This window comes from Mus caroli, unplaced genomic scaffold (genome assembly GCF_978045245.1).
Source record: "Mus caroli unplaced genomic scaffold, Mus_caroli_1 scaffold_1, whole genome shotgun sequence".
Taxonomy (NCBI): domain Eukaryota; kingdom Metazoa; phylum Chordata; class Mammalia; order Rodentia; family Muridae; genus Mus; species Mus caroli.
The window spans coordinates 97,795,297-97,819,741 of NW_028227256.1; the positions used below are offsets into that span (position 1 = coordinate 97,795,297).

Here is a 24,445-nt window from a genome sequence, read left to right on the forward strand (position 1 = left end):
GTTTTTAAAATATGGAGAATTGGGATATTTTTACTGTTCCTATATGAGAAAGTTGAGCACAGAACTTTGAGCTTTTATCATGTTTTTTGAGAAGCATAGCACTGTCTCAATTATCGGTTAAGTATACTCTTGAATTTTCTGTCAAATGTAGACGTTTCAAATATTTATAAAAGTGGTTTAACATTTCTATTTGATAAGCTGATATTAGGTCCACTCTGAAAAATAACAGAACAGAAATAGTTCCACCACATCTTTCTTAGAAGTTTCTGTGGAAGATGTCACTTACTTCCCACCTGCTTTGATGAACTCTGAAGACAGAGAGTCTTTCCTAGACCTGTGTTTTCCATTTTCCTAGCACAGAAGTCAGTCTCCCTTTAACAGCACTAAATATTTTCCGTAAAAGTCACTGTAGCTGGACTCACTTTTTCGATTTGTGTTCAGTCCCCTTTCTCACCAGAATGCATGTTTTACAAATCTTGTTACTCTACATTTTTATCACAATCTTACAATATTCAAGTTAAAAGCAGCTATCAACAACCATGCCACAGCTTGAATCCAATGATGCCTTGAAATTTCTTTCACAAGGCTAATTGACCCACTATTTTTTTTTCATGACTACAGCAGAATGTGGCCAGAGTCTTTGCCAGAATATAGCATGAGTTATGTGTAATTTTATACCTTATAGAATATTTCATATAAGAATTTGTGAATATAGCCATTACATTCCATATTTTAAATAATATTTTGTCTTCTAAACACTTTCATATTAAGTTGCATATTAAGTTCTGCTTATAAGAAACTATATTTTTTCCAGGTTACACATGTTCTACAAAACAGTTTTAAAGACCTGAAGAATCTGGCTCAAGTCTAACTTAGAAACATATCCACACCTTGGGGCAAATTTTTGAGTCAGTCCTTTTATTCACTGCTGTGACAAAACATCTGACACAGCATTTTACGGGAAGAATGGTAGTTGTATATAGTGGTTTAAATAGAAACGGGCCTTGGAGGCTGGTATTTTTGAATGTTTGATCACCTGATGGAGGTACTGTTTGGGAATCATGCGAAGTATGACCTGTTTGTGTGTGTGTTTGTGTGTGTCTCTCTCTCCATCTCTAATTTGTAAATCTACCTGTGTGCTTAAACACCTTTTCCCCCCTTCATCCTCTCCCTCTACCTCTGGCTTGTGGCTCTATCATAAAGTAAAATATGTTTAGTTCAACTTCAAAAGTTCCCATGATCTTTGACAGTTTCCATACTGTTTAAAAGTCCAAAATTTAAAGTCATTCTGAGACACAAGACAAAATTTTAACTGTAAGATCCATAAAAAAAATCATATCACATTTTTCCCACATTCAAAGACACAAGATATGCATTACAATTCTGAAAGGAAGGGACATGGGCACAGTGAGGAAATATTGAACCAAAAAAGACAAAAGCCCAGAAGGATACACTGTGAATCTTGTAGCTCCTTGTGTGATATCAAAATACTTGTAGCTTTCTACAGATGTTTTAGTCTTTGTGTTAATAGGATATATCTAAAATGTTCTACCCTTTTTTAAATAAAACAAAATGTCTGACTTGGGCTTCATGTTTTCAGAGTGAAAACTAAAAGAAAAGTTGTTCTACTTCTCTCTGTTACACTGATCCACTGTCTGTATCTCTCCTAGGAAGTTATTTCACAGCTCTGCCATTGACAACACATTGGGGTCTCCAACATAGTCTAGGTTTCATTTTCAAAACTCTATTCAGTGGTCATTCAGGGACACCATTCAGGTACTCCCCTACCACATATCCAAATTTAGAGCTTCTCCTTAACTTCACAAGAGGATTGATTCCACAGCCCATTCCTTTATGTATCCTTTATGACTCTAAAGCCATAAAACACATGGACATGGGCAGCATTGCCAACGTGGCCAATGCTAGTCTGGCTAGAGTTACCCACATCAAAGTAATCATCAAAGTAATTAATTCATTTTTTTTTTAGTTTTGCCTCAGGCATACTTTTAGAACAAGGGCAGAAATAAACCAGATTTCTTCACAAAATATTCACAAAATTGTCCTTTGCTGAGTTGCTGATATTCCTCATATCTGAAATCTCTGGAGTTGGGTCTCAGCAAGACTGACTGATTATAGCATTCAACAGCTGTCCTAGGTCAAAGCCTTCTGCACTTTTCCCAAAACCACATGGTCATATCTGTCACAGTTACAGTCCACTCCTAGCACCAACTTCTGTCTTAGTTACTTGTCTATTACTGTGATAAAAGATCATGAGCAAAGCAATGTTGAAAATAAATCATTTAGTTTGTTAATTCTGCTTTTAGAGAATAGGAGTACATGGTGGCTGAACAAAAGCAAGGTGGATAACACAGCTGATAGCTTATATATTGCTTCTCAAACTAACTGGGGGAGAGAGAGGAGAAAAAGAGAGGAAGGGAGAGGGGGAGGGAAAGGGGGAGGGTGACAGAGACAGAAAGAGACTTATCTTGTATTTTTGGGCTTGTAATTCTATGGAGCCCGTGTTAGCATTGGATTCTTGACCAATTCTCTTGCCTTACCTCCCCAAGAACTCAAATTACAGGCATATGACTCCATAACTAGAAAACACAATACCTGTGTCTATGATTGTCTATGTTTCCCTTAAAGATCACTTGAGACAATGATTAAGAAAATCCCATTAATTGACAAAAGTACAATAACATCTGCTACAGCATCATTGCATACAACTCAAATATTCTATACCACATTCCCAAAATGTTTTTTTTTAAACCTTCATAAGTATAAGCTCTTTTTTCAACAGTGTGGGGTCACATATGCAACATTTTCTCTAGTAAATAAAGAAAAAGAAAAGAACATCTTGTGCATGGTTTTCAGTTTTAAAACTGCACATTAATCTTGGGAATAGACTCCTAGCACATTCTTCATTGTTAAGGGTGACTTCCTAATAATCAATAAGAAAAGTCCATTAAAAGAGTAGCTCATGTGACATAGAGATTACTGTAGAGATCTGGGAGAACTGATGCCCCCTTCTGTCCTCAATGGACACTGGTACTCATTCGAACACACACACACACACACACCACTCAATTAAAAGTAGAATCTATTTTAAAAGGAATTCTTGTAAACATTTAGTTCATTCATAGCCACATTGAATATAATGGCTTTTGTTTCTTGTTATAAACTACCTATTTCAAAAATCAACATTCCCATAACAGTTGTGACATAAATCAATTTGTTATGTGAGCCGTAAATTTCTTACCTTTAGGCTGTAGTACAAAATCACTAATGAAATAATGGTCAGAAAAAAAGCTTTCCACACCACATATCTTAGAGGTCATAGCTCATAGGTATTATATGATTCCCTAGTATATAATATGAATAGGTTCAGATATGAACAAAAGACTATAAGTCTAAGCTGGGCATGGTGGCGCACGCCTTTGATCCCAGCACTTTGTAGACCAGGCAGGTGGATTTAGAGTTTGAGGCCAGCCTGGTCTACAAAGTGAGTTCCAAGACAACCAGGGCTATAGAGAGAAACCCTGTCTTGAAAAACAAACAAACAAACAAACAAACAAACAAACAAAGACTATAAGTCTAAGTCTAACACTTTTTCCATACAGTTAATGATAGTTTTTGAAGCAATGCTCTAGGTGCTATTTTATTCGTATTTGGAATTCATTTTAATTAACTTGAAATGTTATACAGAGTCATTGCCAAGTGATGAAGCCAAAGAACCAACATCTGGCTGCCACTAACTAATCATAGATCATTGTTTATTTAATATTTATCATGACTCTTTTCCATGGATATTTTTCCATATATAAGAATATATTTCAAAAGGATGAATCAATCCTTGTAGATCATAGGGCAGGTGAGAGAGTTGACAGACAGTTAGGGTCCAGTTTTGTTTCTAGACCATGTTACTGTTTCCTATGTTTACTGAATTCTGTAATTGATGGCTTATTTTCAGCCAGAGAGGAAAGGTGAACAATGGAGAATTGTGTTCACAGTAGGGAACTTCAAATTCATAAAGAAGTGTTATTCTAATTGGTAAACATGGTACTATGTTTTGAACAACCTGAAGCTCCTTCCAGGAAGCATATTAAGTGAGTTTCAAAATTCACTAATTTTAAAAGATATTGAATCATCAAAAATCTAAGTGAGTCAGCATATATGGAGAGGCAGAAGGAAATTATCCACAGAGCTGGAAACAAGGTGGGAAAGCTATAGTGCAGAAGGTACAACAAGTAAAAAGTTAGTGGTTGTTTTTAAAGTCTTCTTAGTTCATGACTTGTAGAGAGCAAGAAGAGCAAAAAATTTCTCCCTTCATACGCATTTGTTTTGGCATTCCAAACAAAGCAAACTTATCCCATAGTTCTGCAATACATTTTGTTCAGAGAAAGTCCAACTAGAGGCATTGAATGGTCTGTGCTTTAATCTGTCACTCATTGATGCTCACCTGAAGTCACTGACTTATGTACCTGCCCAAGCCTGTTCCTTCTTGCTCCCACTCTCCTCTGTGTTCTTACTGTAATACTAGTGAACTTATTTCTCCTCATTTACTGAGTTTCTTCACTTTAATGTCTTCAATACCTAGAGCTTTTGGGTGTCACTCTTTCTATGATAAGGTAAGAAGATATTGAAAATAGTTTCTCACATGGTCCGAGGATGAAATGGAGTAGTTTTTGAAGGTATGTTGCAAGCAGTGCACACAAAGAGTCAAAGTGGAGAGATCTTAGGGTCTCAAAGATCAACAATAAGATCCATTTGGGTTAGAAGCAACATCTATAAATAATACAACAGACAGAAGTTAAGGTCTCTCCTATTATACACAAGAAATGATCTAGTTATATGGAGACATATGAGGTATTTGGTGTTATACCCAGTGGGGATGTGAGAATTACAAAGGTCATCTCAGATCAAAACTAATACTAAAGAACAAATAGTTTTGATCCCATTTTATCTTGTACAAACTGCATAGTAAAAACACTAATGGGACTCAGTTTTAGAAACCTATAATGGGTTTATAAATAGGGTTGCTAGATAAAATACAACATGCAAAATTACTATTAAAATTAACAGTGAATAACTTCTATATGTATATATCTCAAATATTGTTTGAAGCATTCTTATGTAAAATAAATTGTATCTGAAATTCAAATGTAATTGGGAATGCTATATTGTTATATTATAATGTATAACTTTATGTGCAGAGAATGTTAGAAATTGCTTATTCACATTAATTTTAGGGGTCAGTATTCTTTTATATTTCTGCATGAATATAATGTATATGGTGTATGTACACATATGAATGCAAGATCATGTGACCACATGTGAAATATAACCTAAGTATAATGTCTAGTATCTAGTATTTTTTATATTTCTTTAATATATGGACACTCCCTGAAGGTGGACCTAGGCTACCTATCAAGAAGCCTCGTGGATCTTGCTGTCACAGTTGTTTTATAGTCTTGGCTTTATAAGCTCCACTTTGGCCACACTCTAATTATATAGGTGCTAGGCATTTACATTTGACTATCCATGCTTGCATAACAATTGATTTTACTGACTGATCCTTCTTATTAGCACAGGATTTGATGTTCCTGTGAAAACAGATGGTTGGTAGGGATAAAAGAAAGAGGGAACATGGGAAAATTATATGATCTTGATTCTTTTGCAAAGTGGGGGTAATAAAAGTAGATACAGGTGGGAAAGATGGCTCATTCATTAAGAACACTGTTGCTTTTACAGAGGACTAGAATTTAGTTCCGCAAAATCACCAATGTTGAGCAGCTAACAAGCTCCAGCTCCATGTAATGACATACAGATAGATAGACAGACACAATCATGAATATTTTAAAGGTAGGTATGTCCATTTATATCAAATATTATATACCTATGTATAGAATGCTGAGCACAGAACTATTCTCCCTAGGGAGACTTGGATGCAGGACCCTCCTATATAGAGCATTAACCTTTAGAGTATGAAATGCTGAGCATAGATGCCTTTTAAGGAGGCAGTACTTAAGGAGTACTGAGAACAAGCAGCTCCTCTACTTGTATAAGATACAAAGTCCATATGTTTTCCCTATATTGCATGCGGAATGTTATACCTCTTAGTTATGAAGTGCTGAGCACAGGCTTGTCACATAGCATGAAATAAACAGATAGCAATGATTTTGATAGGGAGCCACAAAGTCAAGAATGAGGAAATGAATAAAATGTCCTTAGTATAGCAGTACATCCTGAAAAACCTCACAACTGCTCATCACAATCCACTTACGACCAGAAGCCCAGCATCCTGTCTCATGCTTTCCATATGACAAGTAACCAGAACACAGTTACACAGCCAGAAGCCCACACAGCAGCTTCATGAAGACATGACATTTTCTTCTTAAGGCAAAGCAGTAGATCTTCACTATGGCCATTTGTGCCTTTGACAAGTGGAATGGTGACAACATGTGGATGTGAGTGTTGAATATAAAATAGCATTCAGTAGGCAGGCACTGGAGAGAGACAAACAGCCTTTATATAAAACAGACTTTATCAAGCCAGGCTTAGAAGGCCTGGAAACGGTCTATATGGGTCTTAGGAAGATGAAGATCTGTCAGAACAAGTTGTTATCTTATTTACAACAGATTATTTTCTGAAAGGTTTTATTTTTTTGGCCTGAGATATGGAATTTTATTGGGGAACTAAAGGTAGAAAATGTAACTCATTAGATATTGATGGAAAACCTTTCATCTTGGTCATAACCATGTCAATAACCCATAGTGAACATCATACATTATTGGAATCTTCAGCATGGCTCTAATACATTTCTCCTGGAGTATGTGGTTCTGTTTTCTGAACCTTTACTGACAAATGAAAAGCCTCCTCTAAAATGCGCTTTTATATCATTTATCGTTCCTCTCCACTGTTATGAGCCAATGACTTTATGTATGCTAGCAAGTCAAGCTTACTCGAACATAATTTAGGATTGAGATTTAAAGGTTAAGTTTGTGAATAAGAGCCAATAAACAACTCATGTATTTTTGCATATGCCACTGCTATAACTTTCACAACATGATACAGCTAGTAGCTGTTGTGTGTTGGTCTAATGCTGCTTGTATTTTAATGTTAAATACTGGTTCCTAAAGATGTGGTTCCCACTAATGGGCAGACCATCACTAACTCAAGTGATGCCATGTGAACCTGCTCCTGAGTTAAACAACAGTGCTCCCCTGTATCAATCAACAGTCAATCAAAGGTCAATAAAAGCCTGGTATTGGGCAGTAGATGGAGACATGTGTGACTGGAAGGGGGGGGGGATGGGTTACTGGTAAGGAGAGAGAGAGACAGAGACAGAGAGAGAGAGAGACAGAGAGAGAGAGACAGAGAGACAGAGAGAGAGACAGGGACAGAGACAGAGAGACAGAGAGACAGAGAGACTGAGAGGAGAAGGTAGCTTTCTTGGACCAGAACCACATGGCAAGGAGCAAGGGGTTTGTAAGTCAAAATAAGTTAGAATAACCCAAGTCAACCAAATCTAGGCATTATAAGACTTATAAATAAAATGTTTGGTTTGTATGTCTTTTTACAGGCTTATTAGGATTGTAAATTCCAATAAAACAGAGCTGGACAACAGGTAAAGTGGGTGATTTTCTCTTTAAATGATGTCCACAAAAATAAGCTTTAGCTGGTTCTGTTATTATAAATTAAGGTTGATCAAAGAGACACAAGTCCCTAAGGACTCTTATTTAAAGTCATTAAATCAAGTGCTTGCTATTGAATTTTTATACCTCAGGTCCAAAATGTAGCTGATGAGAGAGAGAGAGAGAGAGAGAGAGAGAGAGAGAGAGAGAGCCCTAGAATGTAACAAATGGTTCACAGGCTTCAGTGTCCATTGGTTGGATTACATACCGACTAAATGCATAAAGGGAACATCTACAATGACCTGTGAATAAGCTGGAGATTTGAGAATCATAATGAAGATCCACAGGCTGATCCTGGTACTATTCAGGTACTATTTTTGGCAGGGGAAACTTTCTCTCCAGGAAAGGGGCTGGAGGCTCATGAGACTCAAAAAGTAAATAAACTTAACAGGCCTTAGAAAGATGAAATTGGCAAGAATCACATGAGGTCTATCCTGAGGATTGCAAAAGCAACATACAACTTGGGTACTGGAGAAGCTATGGCCAGTGGAACTGCCAAGAGGACTTGCTTCCAACAGTTTTAACTGCCTTCCTGTCATGCAGAGAGCTCCAGAATAAAACTTTAATGAGTCAACACCCTGGCTGGGATGGGCTTTCAGTCATGCAGGTATGTTTGGCTCGTCCATGTTTCTGCACAGAGCTCCTCTTCCCATTTCCTGTAAGTAAATTCCATTTTGGTCTTTCATAGACTCCCTATTGGGAAAGAGTAGGCGTGTGTGTGTGTGTGTGTGTGTGTGTGTGTGTGTGTGGTATTCAAGGACAAGTCTCAGGCAACATGGGGTAAAAGTAAAAGTAGGCTGTGTGTGACTAAATATGTCATCAGAATTGAAGCAATCAGTATGAAGGGGAATGTGTCAACGGACAGTGAATGTGCACAGGAAAGACTGAAATTACTTAGAAAAGGGCTAGTTACCTGATTAAATTTTGAGCCACATTTTCCTGCAAACAGAATATATATATATATATTCTGTTTGCAGGAAAATTATATATATATATATAAAATTTGCTCCTCTGGGGAAATGGCTATGCTTCATAAGATGGAAGGTGATATGGCAGAAACCCCATGGACTGCCCATGAGGTGATTGGAAAGATTTTTCTGTAAAATGCCTGCCCTTTTTGTCTCAGCACCAAGAGTCTTTCCCAGGTTGGAGTCTGCTCTTGGACTCACTATTCTCTTAATTGCCTTAGCAAACATGGAGATTTTAACTTTCTTGAGTGAATTATTTCAAAATACTTCTTCTCCAGTATTAGGAGAAAAAGGTACAGTTGTAGAACAGGTGCAGTTGGGAAGGTGGCCATGATGTTAAGGTAAAGGATATGTGCAGAAAAGGAAGCAGTGAAATGGAAGGGGGTGCTATTGATGCGGTTACCAAGAAAGTCAATACTCAAATATACTTGGTGCTAGGGATGGAACCCCAGGCCTCCTTCATACCAGCCAAACCCTACCAACAGAGCCTCAGACACAACTAATTATTACTTTTTTTCTTCTGTGATCTTACTGGCTAGTGCTTCCTTTGGCAGGGTTGCAATGTTTCTGCTGTTGTGGAAGTGTGATGAGGGTGTGGAACTAACATTGGACACTTCTTCCAAAGGAGCCATAGTCTAGAGATAAATGTAAAAGAAATTATGCACAGAAGGAATAGGCATTTGATTATTCAATAAAAGTAAAATTATTAAGAATATTAAGAAATAACTATTTGAGACATGACAAAGTATTAAGACTTGAAATAAAAATGTTTATGGAAAGAACTTATAACTGGTTGTAGTAATCTTAGCTTTCTGAAAATTGCAGTTGGAAGGAGGATCACAAGGTCCAGGTTAACCTGATTTTAATGCTACATACAGAGAACCTGTCTTGCAACATAAAAAACACATTCCAAATTACATTCTTATATGTTAAGTTTAGAAATGAAGTCACATAAAACATAGAGACAAAGACAACATATTCCAGAAGGACTTTTTAGCCACCCTCTAAACTTTTGATAATCTGCCAGGTGCCAACTTCCTTACTATTTTCCTGAGCCAGAGCAGCAGCAAGATGAAAATAAGCAGCTGGTTGGCACTTAAAATATAGGTTGAAAATTAAATGATAGCAGAGAGCTTGCCAATTACAAACAAGTCCTCTAATTTTGGAGATGTGACAAATTTTCATGAGAACTAAAAAGCTAAAGAAAGATGAAGGACAAATTGAAGCACAGTGCAAAAGTTAAATCTAGTTAAATTTTCTGATCAACTGCATCCAGGGCACCTGTTTGCTCATTTCACAGACAATTAAATGTCCACAGCCCAGTTGAACATTTTCAGCTATTGCAAATGCTCTAAATCTATGATGTTTAAATTTGCATTGTTTTCAGACAAACCAGGATATAGGTATCTATCATAAAAACCCTTAGGAACTGACAGCAAATCACAATAGCTGGTGGCATTGCTAGAATGTTAACTGATATTTAGCTTTCTAGTTCTATCATGTAATTATGATAAATAGCAGTGGACAGGAACAGGGATGTAGTTAGGAGCCTATGCTGCTATTCAAATTATGCAGGTTCAGTTCCTAATCCCTGCCCGGCAACTCATAACTTTTTTTTTTTTTTTTTTTTTTACCCAAGTTACAGTTGATGTGATGCCCTCATCTGGCATCTCTGTGGGCACTGCATAATTTGCCTTGCGTCTATCTATACAGTCAAAACAAGTTGACAGGTAAAATAAAGGTAAGTGAGTCTTTAAAAATAGAAATGAAAGAGTAGGGGTTTCATAGAAAGGAAGCTGAGATGAATCTTCAGATGTAATTTGTTAGGAGAGTTACATCACAACCTGAAAGAGAAAGCACATTTGCTGACCTGAAAAGGAGGCTTTGTTAGAGGAATAGCCATTGCGTATAGATGGAATGTCTCCCTTATTTTTAAGGATATTGGGAAATAAAGAACATTCTGACCAGTAGAACCCTGAAAGGGCTTTGTGGAATCCTGAAAGAAGAGGTGGAGGCTTCTTGGTACCCTAGTTCCCTCCCAGACCCCAAAACCAAGTGAGTTTCTTATTCCTTTAAGTTTGCAGAAGAGGCAGGATAATCCTTCATTCTCCATTTGCAAATCTCAGGGTACAAAGTACAGTTATACCTCAAGGTATTCTCACAGCTGCACGGGAGAGGAAGAGCTACACTGTCATAACATTCTGGACTGTCCACTCTGCCATGGATAGGTGCAGGACACATGGCTTGATGTAAGGAAGAGGAAGCATGTACAGCTGCTATCTCACAGTAAAAAGCACTGGTAACTTTTGTGGTAACTGTTTTATGTTTCCCTTCCTCTGTGTACCTTCCCATCTACCTTTCTTTTTCTCTTGCTGCTTATTGACTATCTGAGTCCACTTCAGGATTCTCAGAAGAACCCAGTTACTATTGTTTCCAGATTTAGATGTGCTTTGTCATATCCTGAAGAACTTCAAAACGAGTTCACATTTGAGTGCCATCCATCTTTTTCTGTGGTACAGCCTAGGCATACATATATTTAATGCCTATGACTGTCAGTGTTGCTTATCCACATTACAAAATTTAGAGCCATTTAAGAGACCACTTTCTATCTTTACCTGTGAGGAACTATCTAGATTGGCTTATCTTATAAGAATGTCTGTGAAGGCTTCTCTTGATTAAGATGGTTAAGGTTGAAAAACTCACTTTGAGTGTGGAAAGCACCATTCTTTAAACCTGGGTTCCAGACTGAAGGAAAAAGTCAGGAAATTTATCACTAGCATTCTTCAGATCTCGTCTTTTTGACAGAGGCTGCCATAAAATCAACCACTCAGAATCCTGTTACTGAGATTTCTTTGTCATACTGGACTGCAATCTGTAGTGTGATCCAGAACAATCCTTTATCTCTCTTTGCTTTGTCAGAATATGCAAGCACAACAGGAAACATAGTGTCAAGTGGTGATTCCATATTGTGTCTTAGTTGAAGACCACTTGTTCTAGAATATTTCTCAGTGTTGGATTGTTTACTGATAAAACAGGTGCAGTTAGAACATAGAAAACCTAGCTGGGAACACAATACATAAGGGTTTAGTTGGTGAGCTGAGAAAAATAGGTTGTGGAGCATTGGTGGTTCATGTTGCCTGTGCTCTGTCCAATAGAAGCCATATGGAACACAGTTGAATCCTCTTCCTTTTTCAAAAGTAAAGGGTATAGATTGCATCTTTATGTGCAACCTGCCAATTTTTAATTTTGGGCAACAAATTCATTTTTATAAAAAGTACTGCATAAGCTTAAGAAAACATGTCTATTCTCTTGATTCAGTCAAGGAAGTTGACAGTTTGGGGGTTTTCTCTCAGAAGAAATCCTCTATTTTACATTTTTAACTTTTTGGGTTTATGATGTACATACATCCATTCCTATATGTTAATGTGACACAGACATTGCTGAACAGGGATTTGGCCCTCATTGTTGAATTTGAGACAGTATCTCAAGTTTCTTGTATTGTCTACAATAGGCTAGGTAGTCCATGGAATTCTGTGGATTCTTTTCTTTCCACATCCTTGCAACCCACTGTAGAATTCAGCCATTACTGATGGTCAGCACTAAAACCTGCTTTATGTGAGTCTTATAACTATGTTTTTCACAAATATGTGACATGTGCAAAGACCCCCTGAGCCATTCCCCTAGCCCAGTACACAATATTTTCATTTAGCTTCATAGATGTTCTTTTTCCAGAAACTTCCTTGCCTCTTTGTTCTCATGGGGATGTGACCTTACTGTTCCTCAGTTGCTTATAGGGTGTTGGAGGACCGTCATCTTCTGTGTTCATTGCCTAATACTTAGTGAAAATATGAGGCAGGTACCCCACATTAGATTTCACCTCAAGAATGAGTGTTAGTTTATTATCATCATATAATAAACATACACACAAAATTTTAGAGTGCTCATGAATTCATGATAAGCTAATAAGCAATCATTTCACTTCCAAGTGAGAGGGGTGAGCATAGAATTAGCTTCTCTTAGTAGATTACATGTTAGAGAGTAAAAAAACCATGTCAAACAGCAAAGTAAAATGGGATGATATGTATTCCCACACAAGCATTGTCACAGTACTAATGAGCCAGCTTTTCTGATGCAGTTGACACTAGCTTGATCAGATGACTTAATAAGTCAGAGGAAATTTCTACTGGAAGGACATTATTTAGTCTCTAAATATAAGTGAAGAAGTGGGTCAGTTGACACTAACTGAAGCTATTTATGTTCACTTGAAGAAAATCAACTGTAATTTGGAAATAAACTTTGAAAAAGTTAGTCTCCTTATTTAACATGAAATTTAGAAGTCACTTTAATTTGAAGTTGATGATTCTCTCTCTTACACACACACACACACACACACACACACAGACAGGCAGGCAGAAGGCACGTTACTTGCCACTCTTCAGGCAATGCCTAGTGTTAGTTTTGACATATGTTCTTTTAATAAACTGTAACTTAAAAAGTACTCTAGGTTGGCAAGGGAGCTTCAGAGATCTCTGTCCTCACATACCCAGTACTGGCATTACAAGTGCATGCAACCAAGCTTGGCAAGCTAACATTTTACAAGCCGTCTGCCAAATCCATGTTTTAACTGGGGAAATACTCTGTTATTTGGTATTTCATGAGGCCATTTGCTGGTCCATGATCCTAGCTATTCTTTCACAGTCCATCTAACTCTGGCTGTTATTCTCCTGTTGACCTACCACACATTCCCATTTTATATTTAAAATCAAATAGTTATAGGACTTGACAGCAAGGCAAAGACAAGCTGAAGGAAGTGATCAGACAACTGGGATTTTATGTTATCTTGGGCAGGTCATATGCATTTGTCTAGCAAGTATCTTTGGTATAGCATGTAGCACTTCTCCATATAACTCTGTTGATAAGAAAGGCAGCAGGTATGCATTATTTATTTATTTATTGAGTATTTTTGCATCAATATTCATAAGAGAAATTAGTCTGAAATTCTTTATATTTCTTGGGTCTTCTTGTGGTTTAGGTATCAGAGTAATTGTGGCTTCATAGAATGAGTTGGGTAGAGTACCTTCAGTTTCTATTTTGTGGAATTATTTGTGAAGAACTGGGATCAGATCTTCTTTGAAGGTCGGATCGAACTCTGTACTAAACCCATCTGGTACTGAGCTTTTTTTGGTTGGGAGACTATTAAGGACTGATTCTATTTCTTTAGGGGATATAGGACTTTTTAGATCACTAATCTGCTCTTGATTTAACTTTGGTACCTGGTATTTGTCTGGAAACTTGTCCATTTCATCCAGGTCCTCCAGTTTTGTTGAGTATAGCCTTTGTAGAAGGATCTGATGGTGTTTTGGATTTCTTCGGGATCTGTCGTTATGTCTCCCTTTTCATTTCTGATTTTGTTAATTAGGATGTTTTCCCTGTGCCCTCTAGTGAGTCTGGCTAAGGATTTATCTATTTTGTTGATTTTCTCAAAGAACCAGCTCTTCGTTTTGGTTGATTCTTTGAATAGTTCTTCTTGTTTCCACTTGGCTGATTTCGCACCTGAGTTTGATTATTTCCAGCAGTCTACTCCTCTTGGGTGAATTTTCTTTCTTTTGCTCTAGAGCTTTTAGGTGTGTTGTCAAGCTGCTAATGTGTGCTCTCTCTAGTTTCTTTTTGGAGGCACTCAGAGCTATGAGTTTTCCTCTTAGAAATGCTTTCATTATGTTCCATAAGTTTGGGTATGTTGTGGCTTCATTTTCATTAAGCTTCAAAATGTCCTTAATTTCTTTCTTTATTCCTTCCTTGACCAAGGTATCATTGAGAAGAGTGTTGCTCAGTTTCCAAGTGAATGTTGGCTTTCTATTATTTATTTTGTTTTTGAAGATAAGCCTTAGTCAATGGTGATCTGATAGGATGCATGGGACAATTTCAATATTTTTGTATCTGTTGAGGCTTGTTTTGTGTCCAATTATGTGGTCAATTATGGAGAAGGTACCATGAGGTGCTTAGAAGAAGGTATATTCTTTTGCTTTAGGATAAAATGTTCTGTAGATATCTGTTAGATCCTTTTGTTTCATAACTTCTATTTGTTTCACTGTGTCCCTGTTTAGTTTCTGTTTCCATGATCTGTCCATTGGGAAAAGTGGTGTGTTGAAGTCCCCCACTATTATTGTGTGAGGTGCAATGTGTGCTTTGAGCTTTAATAAGTTTCTTCAATGAATGTGGCTGCCCTTGTATTTGGAGCATAGATATTCAGAATTGAGTGTTCCTCTTGGAAGATTTTACCTTTGGTGAGGATGAAGTGCTCCTCCTTGTCTTTTTTGATGACCTTGGGTTGGAAGTCTATTTTATTAGATATTAGAATGGCTATTCCAGCTTGTTTCTTCAGACCATTTGCTTGGAAAATTGTTTTCAAGACTTTTATTCTGAGGTAGTGTCTTTTTCCCTGAAATGAGTTACCTGTAAGCAGCAAAATGTTGGGTCATTTTTGTGTAGCCAGTCTGTTAGTCTATGTCTTTTTATTGGGGAGTTGAGTCCATTGATATTAAGAGATATTAAGGAAAAGTAATGGTTGCTCCCTATTATTTTTGTTGTTAAATTTGGCATTCTGTTCTTGTGGCTATCTTCTTTTAGGTTTGTTGGGGGATTACCTTCTTGCTTTTTCTAGGATGTGGTTTCCGTCCTGTATTGTTTTTTCTTTTTTTTTTTTTCTGTTATTATCCTTTGAAGGGCTGGATTCATGGAAAGATAATGTGTGAATTTGGTTTTGTCCTGGAATACTTTTGTTTCTCCATCTAAGGTAATTGAAAGTTTGGCTGGGTATAGTATCCTGGGTTGGCATTTGTGTTCTCATAGTGTCTGTGTAACATCTGCCCAAGCTCTTCTTGCTTTCATAGTCTCTGGTGAAAAATCTGGTGTAATTCTGATAGGCCTGCCTTTATATGTTACTTGACCCTTTTCCCTTACTGCTTTTAATATTCTATCTTTCTTTAGTGCATTTGTTGTTCTGATTATTATGTGTTGGGAGGAATTTCTTTTCTGGTCCAGTCTATTTGGCATTCTGTAGGCTTCTTGTATGTTCATGGGCATCACTTTCTTTAGGTTTGGGAAGTTTTCTTCTATAATTTTGTTGAAGATATTTGCTGGCCCTTTGAGTTGAAAATCTTCATTCTCATCTACTATTATCCATAAGTTTGGTCTTCTCATTGTGTCCTGGATGTTTTGAGTTAGGATCTTTTTGGATTTTGTATTTTCTTTGATTTTTGTGCCAATGTTCTCTATGGAATCTTCTGCACCTGAGATTCTCTCTTCCATCTCCTGTATTCTGTTGCTGATGCTCGCTTCTATGGTTGCAGATTTCTTTCCTATGGTTTCTATCTCCAGCGTTGCCTCACATTGGGTTTTCTTTATTGTGTCTACTTTCCTTTTTAGGCCTTGGATTGTGTTATTCATTTCCATCACCTGTTTGGTCATGTTTTCCTGTAATTCTTTAAGGGATTTTTGTGCTTCCTCTTTAAGATCTTCTGCCTGTTTAGCAGTGTTCTCCTGTATTTCTTTGAGTGAGTTATTAAAGTCCTTCTTAATGTCCTCTACTATCATCATGAGATATGCTTTTAAATCCGGGTCTAGCTTTTAGGGTGTATTGGGGCACCCTGGACTGGGCAGGTGGGAGTGCTGGGTTCTGGTGATGGTCTTGGTTTCTGTTAGTAAGTTTCTTATGTTTACCTTTTGACATCTGGTAACCTTTGGAGTTAGTTGATTCAGTTGTCTCTGGTTAGAGCTTGTTTCTCAGGTGATTCTGTTAGCCTCTATCAGCAGACCTGGGAGACTAGCTCTCTCCTCTGAGTTTCCATGATCAGAGCACTCTCTGCAGGCAAGCTCTCCTCTTACAGTGAAGGTGCACAGATATCTGGAGTTCGTACCTCCCTCCTGGCCGAAGATGAAGGCCGAAAACAGGACCTTTCCCCTAAGCTATTAGCTTCTGTATTCCACACTCTCACCTGTGCAGAATACTCTTGGCAGAGTTCCGGAACCAAGATGTCTTCTGCTGATGTTCAGGCAAAGTGCTCCTGGGCCGAGCAGTCACCTATCCTCTGGCTGGGAAAGTGACCGGATGTCTGGGGCCCAAAAAGGCGGCTCTAGAACAGGATTCTTGAGACAGAGTGTTAGGGTTTGAATGTAAATGGCTCCACATAAGGCTTGTGATTGAATACATGGCCCACAGATAGGGCTGTTTGTTGGGTAAGTTTGAAGAACCCTGAGGAAGTTAAATGTTGCTAGATGAAGTAAGAAGGAAATGGGAATTGAGATTATACAACCTATTTCTACTTTCTATATACCCTCTTCTTTCTTTCTTCTTTTTTATTAGATATTTTCTTTATTTCCATTTTATATGTTATCCCTTTTCCTGGTTTCCCCTCTGAAAATTCCCTATCCCTCCCCCCTTCCCCTGCTCACTAACCCACCCACTCCCACTTCCTGGTCCTCCTGTTACCATAAACTGGTGCATTTAGCCCTCACAGGACCAAGGGCCTATTGTACCATTGATGACCAGCAAGGCCATCCTCTATAACATATGCAGCTGTAGCCATGGAGCCCTCCAAGATTACTCTTTGGTTGGTGGTTTAGTCCCTGGCAGCTCGGGGGTACAGTTGGTTGATATTGTTGTTCCTCCTATGGGGCTTCAAACCCCTTTGGCACCTTGTGTCCATTATCTAGTTGATCCTTTGGGGACCCTATATTTGGTCCAATCATTGGCTGAGAGCATCTACCTCTGTATTTGTCAGGCATTGGTAGAACCTCTCAGAAGACAGCTACCTATCAGGCTCCTGTCAGCAAATACTTGTTGGCATCCAAAATAGTGTCTAGGTTTGGTGACTGTATATGGGATGGATTCCCAGGCACAGCAGTCTCTGGATGACCTTTCCTTCAGCCTCTGCTTCACACTTAGTGTCTATAACTCCTCCCATGAATATTTTGTTTCCCCTTATAAGAAGGACCCAAGTATTCAGACTTTGGTCTTCCTTGTTCCTTAGCTTCATGTGGTTTCTGAATTGTGTCTTGGGTATTCCAAACTACTAGGCTAATATCCATTTATCAGTGATTGCATATAATGTGTGTTGTGTGTGTGTGTGTGTGTGTGTGTGTGTGTGTGAGATTGGGTTACCTTACTCAGGATGATATGTTCTAGTTCTATCCATTTGCATAAGAATTTCATAAATTCATTGTATTTAATAGCTTAGTAACACTCTATTGTGTAAATGTATCACATTTTCTATATCCATTCTTCTGTTGAGGAACATCTGAATTCTTTCCAGCTTCTGGCTATGCAAAATAAGGATGCTATGAAGATAGTGGAGCATGTTCCTTATTATACATTGGCACATCTTATGGGTATATGCCCAGAAGTGGTTTTGCTGGGTCCTCAGGCAGTAGGATATCCAGTTTTCTGAGGAAGCCACAAACTGACTTCTGGATAGGTTGTAACAGCTTGCAGTTCCACCAGCAATGAGTGTTCCTCTTTTTCCACATCCTTACCATCATCTGCTGTCACCTGAGGTTTTGATCTTAGCCATTCTTACTGGTGTGAGGTAGACCTTCAGGGTTGTTGCACTTCCCTGATGACTAAGGCTGTTGAACATTTTTTTCAGGTGCTTCTCAGCCCTTTGGTATTCCTCAGTTGAGAATTTTTTGATTTGCTTTGTACCCCATTTTTAAATAGGATTATTTGATTCTCTAGATTCTAACTACTTGAGTTCATTTTATATTTTGGACATTAGCCCTGTATCAGATGTAGGGTTAGTAAAGATCTTTCCCCAATCTGTTTGTTGCCATTTTCTCCTATTGACAGTGTCCTTTGTCTTACAGAAGCTTTGCAATTTTATGAGGTCCCATTTGTCAATTCTTGATCATAGGGCATAAGCTATTGGTGTTCTGTTCAGGAAAATTTCCCCCATGCCCATGTGTTTGAAGCTCTTCACCACTTTCTTTTCTACTTGTTTAGTGTATCTGTTTTTATGTGGAGGTCCTTGATCCACTTTGTGTAAGGATATTAGAATCGATCAAATTGCATTCTTCTACATGCTAACCACCAGTTGAGCCAGCACCATTTCTTAAAAATGGTGTCTTTTTTCAACTGAATGGTTTGAGCGCCTTTGTCAAAGATCAAGTGACTATAGGTGTGTGAGGTCATTTCTGGGTTTTCAATTCTATTCCACTGATCTACCTGCCTGTCACTATAACAATACCATGCATATTTTCTTACAACTGCTCTGTAGTACAGCTTGAGGTCAGAAATGGTGATTCCACAAGAAGTTCTTTTATTGTTGAGAATAGTTTTCACTATCCTAGAATTTTTGTTATTCCAAATGAATTTGCAAATTTATTTCTAAGTCAATGAATAATTGAGTTGGAATTTTGATTGGGATTGCATTGAATCTTTAGATTGCGTTCAACAACATGGCCATTTTTCACTATATTAATCCTGCCAATCCATGAGCATGAGTTATCTTTCCATCTTCTGAGATCTTCTTTGCTTTCTTTCTTTAGAGACTTGAAGTTCTTGTCCCACAAATGTTGCACTTGTTTAGTTAGAGTCACACCAAGATATTTTATATAATTTGTGACTACTGTGAAGAATGTCATTTCCCTAATTTCTTTCTCAGCCTGTATATTCTTTGAGTAGAGGAAGGCCAATGGTTTGTTTGAGGTAACTTTATATCCAGATACTTCCATGAAGTTGTTTATCAGGTTTAGGAGTTATCTGGTAGAAGTTTTGGGGGTCAAAGTATACTGTCATATCAACTGCAAATAGTGATGTTTTACTCCTTCCTTTCCAATTTGTATGCCTTTACATCCTTTTGTTGTCTAATTGCTCTACCTAGAACTTTGAGTATTATATTGAATAGATAGGGAGAGAGAGGGCAGCCTTGTCTAGGCCCTGATTTTAGTGGGATTGATTCAAGTTTCTCTCCAATTAGTTAATGTTGGCTTCTGGTTTGATGGATATTGTTTTACTATGTTTAGTTATCAGCCTTGAATTCCTGATCTTTCCATTACTTTTTTTTTTTTTTTTTTTTTTTTTTTTGGTTTTTCGAGACAGGGTTTTTCTGTGTAGCCCTGGCTGTCCTGGCACTCCATTACTTTTATCATGAAGGGGTGTTGGATTTTTTTAATGCTCTTTCAGCATTTAGTTACTCTGATACCTAAACCACACAAAGACCTAATAAAGAAAGAGAACACCAGACCAATTACCCTTATGAATATTTATGCAAAAATACTCAACAAAATTCTTACAAACTGAATCTAAGAATACATCAAGACGGTCATTCATCATAACCTAGTAGGCTTCATTTCAGTGATGCAGGAATATTTCAATACATGGAAATCCATCAATGTTATCCACTATATAAACAAACTCAAAAACAAAAAACAACAATTTTTTTCTTATTTTTAATGAATGTTCATGTATCTTATTCTATGATTTTGCCACAGTGATTCAATGAATTCCTGAAAATGTAAGCAGAAATAAACTCATTCTTTCATTGATGCTTCTTACCTATCTGTCATACCTTGAGATCAAATATTAAAAGGTAAAGAATATATAGATAACTTATATTCTGTCTTAATTTGGATAATGATCTCGAAGACTCATGATTATTTTCTCAGAGTCCAAGAAAAGGGTCCTAAAGAGCAGCCAAACTCTGTTTTATTCCTGACATCTATTTTGAATCTATAACTAAATTAAATTTCTAATAACTGGGAGATAGGAATGGATCAATTAGCATTCTTCTACATGTTAACTGCCGGTTGTGCCAGCACCATTTGTTGAAAATGCTGTCTTTTTTCCACTGGATGGGTTTAGCTCCCCTGTCAAAGATCAAGTGACTATAGATGTGTGGGTTCATTTCTGGGTCTTCAATTCTATTCCATTGGTCTACTTGTCTGTCACTATACCAGTACCATGCAGTTTTTATCACAATTGATCTGCAGTAAAGCTTTAGGTCAGGCATGGTGATTCCACCAGAGGTTCTTTTATCCTTGAAAAGAGTTTTTGATATCCTAGGTTTTTTGTTATTCCATATGAATATGCAGATTGCCCTTTCTAATTCTTTGAAGAATTGAGTTGGAATTTTGATGGGGATTGCATTGAATCTGTAGATTGCTTTTGGCAAGATAGCCATTTTTACTATATTGATCCTGCCAATCCATGAGCATGGGAGATCTTTCCATTTTCTGAGATCTTCTTTAATTTCTTTCTTCAGAAACTTGAAGTTTTTATCATACAGATCTTTCACATCCTTAGTTAGAGTCATGCCAAGGTATTTTATATTATTTGTGCCTATTGAGAAGGGTGTTGATTTCCTAATTTCTTTCTCAGCCTGTTGATCCTTTGTGTAGAGAAAGGCCATTCACTTTTTTGAGTTAATTTTATATCCACCTACTTCACTGACTCTGTTTACTAATGTCAAATCTAAGTGGATCAAGAAACTCCACATAAAACCAGAGACAGTGAAAATTATAGAGGAGAAAGTGGGGAAAAACCTCGAAGACATGGGCACAGGAGAAAAATTCCTGAATAGAACAGCAATGGCTTGTGCTGTAAGATTGAGAATTGACAAATGGGACCTCATAAAATTGCAAACCTTCTGTAAGGCAAAAGACACCATCAATAAGTCAAAAAGGCCACCAACAGATTCAGAAAGAATCTTTACCTATTCTAAATCAGATAGGGGACTAATATCCAATATATATAAAGAACTGAAGAAGGTAGACTCCAGATAGACAAATAACCCCATTAAAAAATGGGGCTCAGAGCTAAACAAAGAATTCTCACCTGAGTAATACCGAATGGCTGAGATGCACCTGAAAAAAGGTTCAGCATCCTTAAATATCAGGGAAATGCAAATCAAAACAACCCTGAGATTCCACCTCACACCAGTCAGAATAGCTAAGATCAAAAATTTAGGTGACAGCAGATGCTAGTGAGGATGTGGAGAAGGAGGAACACTCCTCCATTGTTGGTGGGATTGCAAGCTTGTACAACCACTCTGGAAATCAGTTTGGTGGTTCCTCAGAAAATTGGACATAGTACTACCAGAGGATCCTGCAATACCTCTCCTGGGCATTTATCCAGAAGATGTTCCAACTGGTAAGAAGGACACATCTTCCACTATGGTCATAGCAGCCTTATTTATAAGAGCCAGAAGCTGGAAAAAACACAGATGTCCCTCAACAGAGGAATGGATAAAGAAAATGTGGTATATTTACACAATGGAGTACTACTCAGATATTAAGAAGAATGAATTTATGAAATTCCTAGGCAAATGGATGGACCTGGAGGGCATCATCCTGAGTGAGGTAACCCAATCCCAAAAGAACTCATCATATGTACTCACTGATAAGTGGATATTAGCCCAGATACTTAGAATACCCCAGATATAAGATACAATTTGTGAAACACATGAAACTCAAGAAGAACGAAGACTAAAGTGTGGACACTTTGCCCCTTCTTAGAATTTGGTACAAAACACCTATGGAAGGAGTTACAGAGACAAAATTTGGAGCTGCGATTAAAGAATGGACCATCTAGAGACTGCTATATCTGGGGATCCATCCCATAATCAGCCTCCAAACACTGACACCATTGCATACATTAGCAAGAATTTGCTGAAAGGACCCTGATATAGCTGTCTCTTGTGAGACTATGCCGGATCCTAGCAAACACAGAATTGGATGCTCACAATCAGCTATTGGATGGATCACAGGGCCCCCAATGGAGGAGCTAGAGAAAGTACCCAAGGAGCTAAAGGGATCTACAACCCTATAGGTGGAACAACAATATGTACTAACCAGTACCCCACAGAGCTCTTGTCTCTAGCTGCATATGTATCAGAAGATGGCCTAGTTGACCATCAGAGGAAAGAGAGGCCCATTGGTCATGCAAACTTTATATGCCTCAGTACAGGGGAACACCAGGGCCAAGAAGTGGGAGTGCGTGGTAGGGGAGTAATGGAGAGGGTATGGGGGACTTTTGGGATAGCACTGGAAATGTAAATGAAGAAAATACCTAATAAAAAATTCTAATAACTGTAAAACTTTGTGTTTTTGTTTCACAGAGATTGATGACACCCCATCCCAGGAATTGTATAATGTTCAGTAACAAGTGTTTCACAAAGATTTAATGAATTGCCTGGTCTTGCTTCTATAACTGTACTTGCTGGCCGTATTTTCACCCCATGGTTTTGTCCTACAAAGGGATTCTGAGAAAAGATCAGAGAAGTCCTTATGAAGCCTGTCATAGAGAAATATAGCCATCCATTCAGCTCTGTCATGTACAAGAAGAAAGCTTGCTTTAATTTGACCATGATTTGGAAAAGTGGTCTTTCTCCTTGCATCTTACCACCTCCTCATGTGGTAAGAGCCACCTGTTGCTTTAAGGTCAGGAGGTTAAGTCGAATGGAAGGAGAAACATGGGGAGAAGACAGAAGAAAGGTAAATTTGCTTTATATCAAACTGATCTGAAGCCCCACTGACTTAAGAAAACAAGCCCTTTGTTGGTCCTGTGGTTTGTGTGTGTGTGTGTGTGTGTGTGTGTGTGGTCTATTTCTTCTACACTGACACACTCCATCAAGGAATAAAAAAAGAATCTAGAGAATTTTCAAAACCTAGGAATTAAATGATACTGAAAATCCTCAGAGGGTTTCCAAGTTAACAAGGTCCCTCTCTGAAAGTATAAAAATTACATAAAACAATAATTATATGAGATGATTTGTATCATGTTAAGTAACTTGGTGACTTAACAGTACATACATTCATCAACAACATACCTAAAACACACATATGTGACACTAATACTTCAATAAGATAAACATGTTTTGATAAATGAGATGCCCTAAAAGAAAAAAAAAGATTACAAAAGAAAGAAAAAAATATTGGATTGGAAGAGCTCAAATGAGAGATAGATATGTCCTTTTAAATATTCTAGCAGCCACAGTAAAAATAATTAATGAAAGGTCTCAAGGGATGTCTCAATGTTTAAATTGCTTTCTGAATATGAATGAAAGTGTTGAGTATTGATCCCTAGTGACCATTCAACAAGCAAGATATATCCATTTATTCCTGTAATCTCAATGCAGAAAATACAGACAGAGAGATCCCTTGTTCATACTTGCTGAATTGGTGTGCTCCATGTTACAAGGTCATACTGTTTCAAATATTAATGTGGAGATGATAAAGGAAGTCACTTATCATAGAGTTATCACTGCCTCCATGTGCACACACACACAAACACACACCCACACAAACACACACATTTATATATTTCCACATTCATTTACACAAGAATATATATGTATGCACATTAACAACACATCATATTTCATTTAATATGTCACATCATAGTAATTTGAAGGAACTATTAAGGAAATATTTTACATGTTCTCAGCAAAAGTTTCTAATACTCAATATGTTTTTATAATTGAGCACATTGCTGTATGGACAGCCACATTCAAAGTGCTCCATAGCATCCAACTACTGACTGTGATATGTGAAAACAGTCCCACAATCAGATATGAAAGACTTAGAGGTAATAAAATGATGATGAAGTTGGACAACAATGATTTTGCATACATTTTAGCATTTCAATCATTCAGAATGTTTGAATATATGTCACTAAATTCTAGCACCCAGAGGTTTTGATTTCATAGGTCTGCATCAGTTTGCCACATTTCTTTTTCTAAAGTCTTGGCAGGCAATGTGAAGTCCCTTAGTTCTGGAACTATTTTTTCG

The 24,445-nt window shown here is 37.5% G+C and overlaps 1 long non-coding RNA gene across 1 annotated transcript; it reads left to right on the forward strand.

Moving 5' to 3' along the window:
* The first annotated feature begins 10,312 nt into the window (after window positions 1–10,312).
* LOC110289433 (uncharacterized) lies at window positions 10,313–22,857 on the forward strand. Its single transcript, XR_002377349.2, has 3 exons — window positions 10,313–10,403; window positions 10,789–10,961; window positions 22,774–22,857. It is a non-coding gene; the product is annotated as an uncharacterized LOC110289433 (long non-coding RNA).
* The last annotated feature ends 1,588 nt before the right edge of the window (window positions 22,858–24,445 follow it).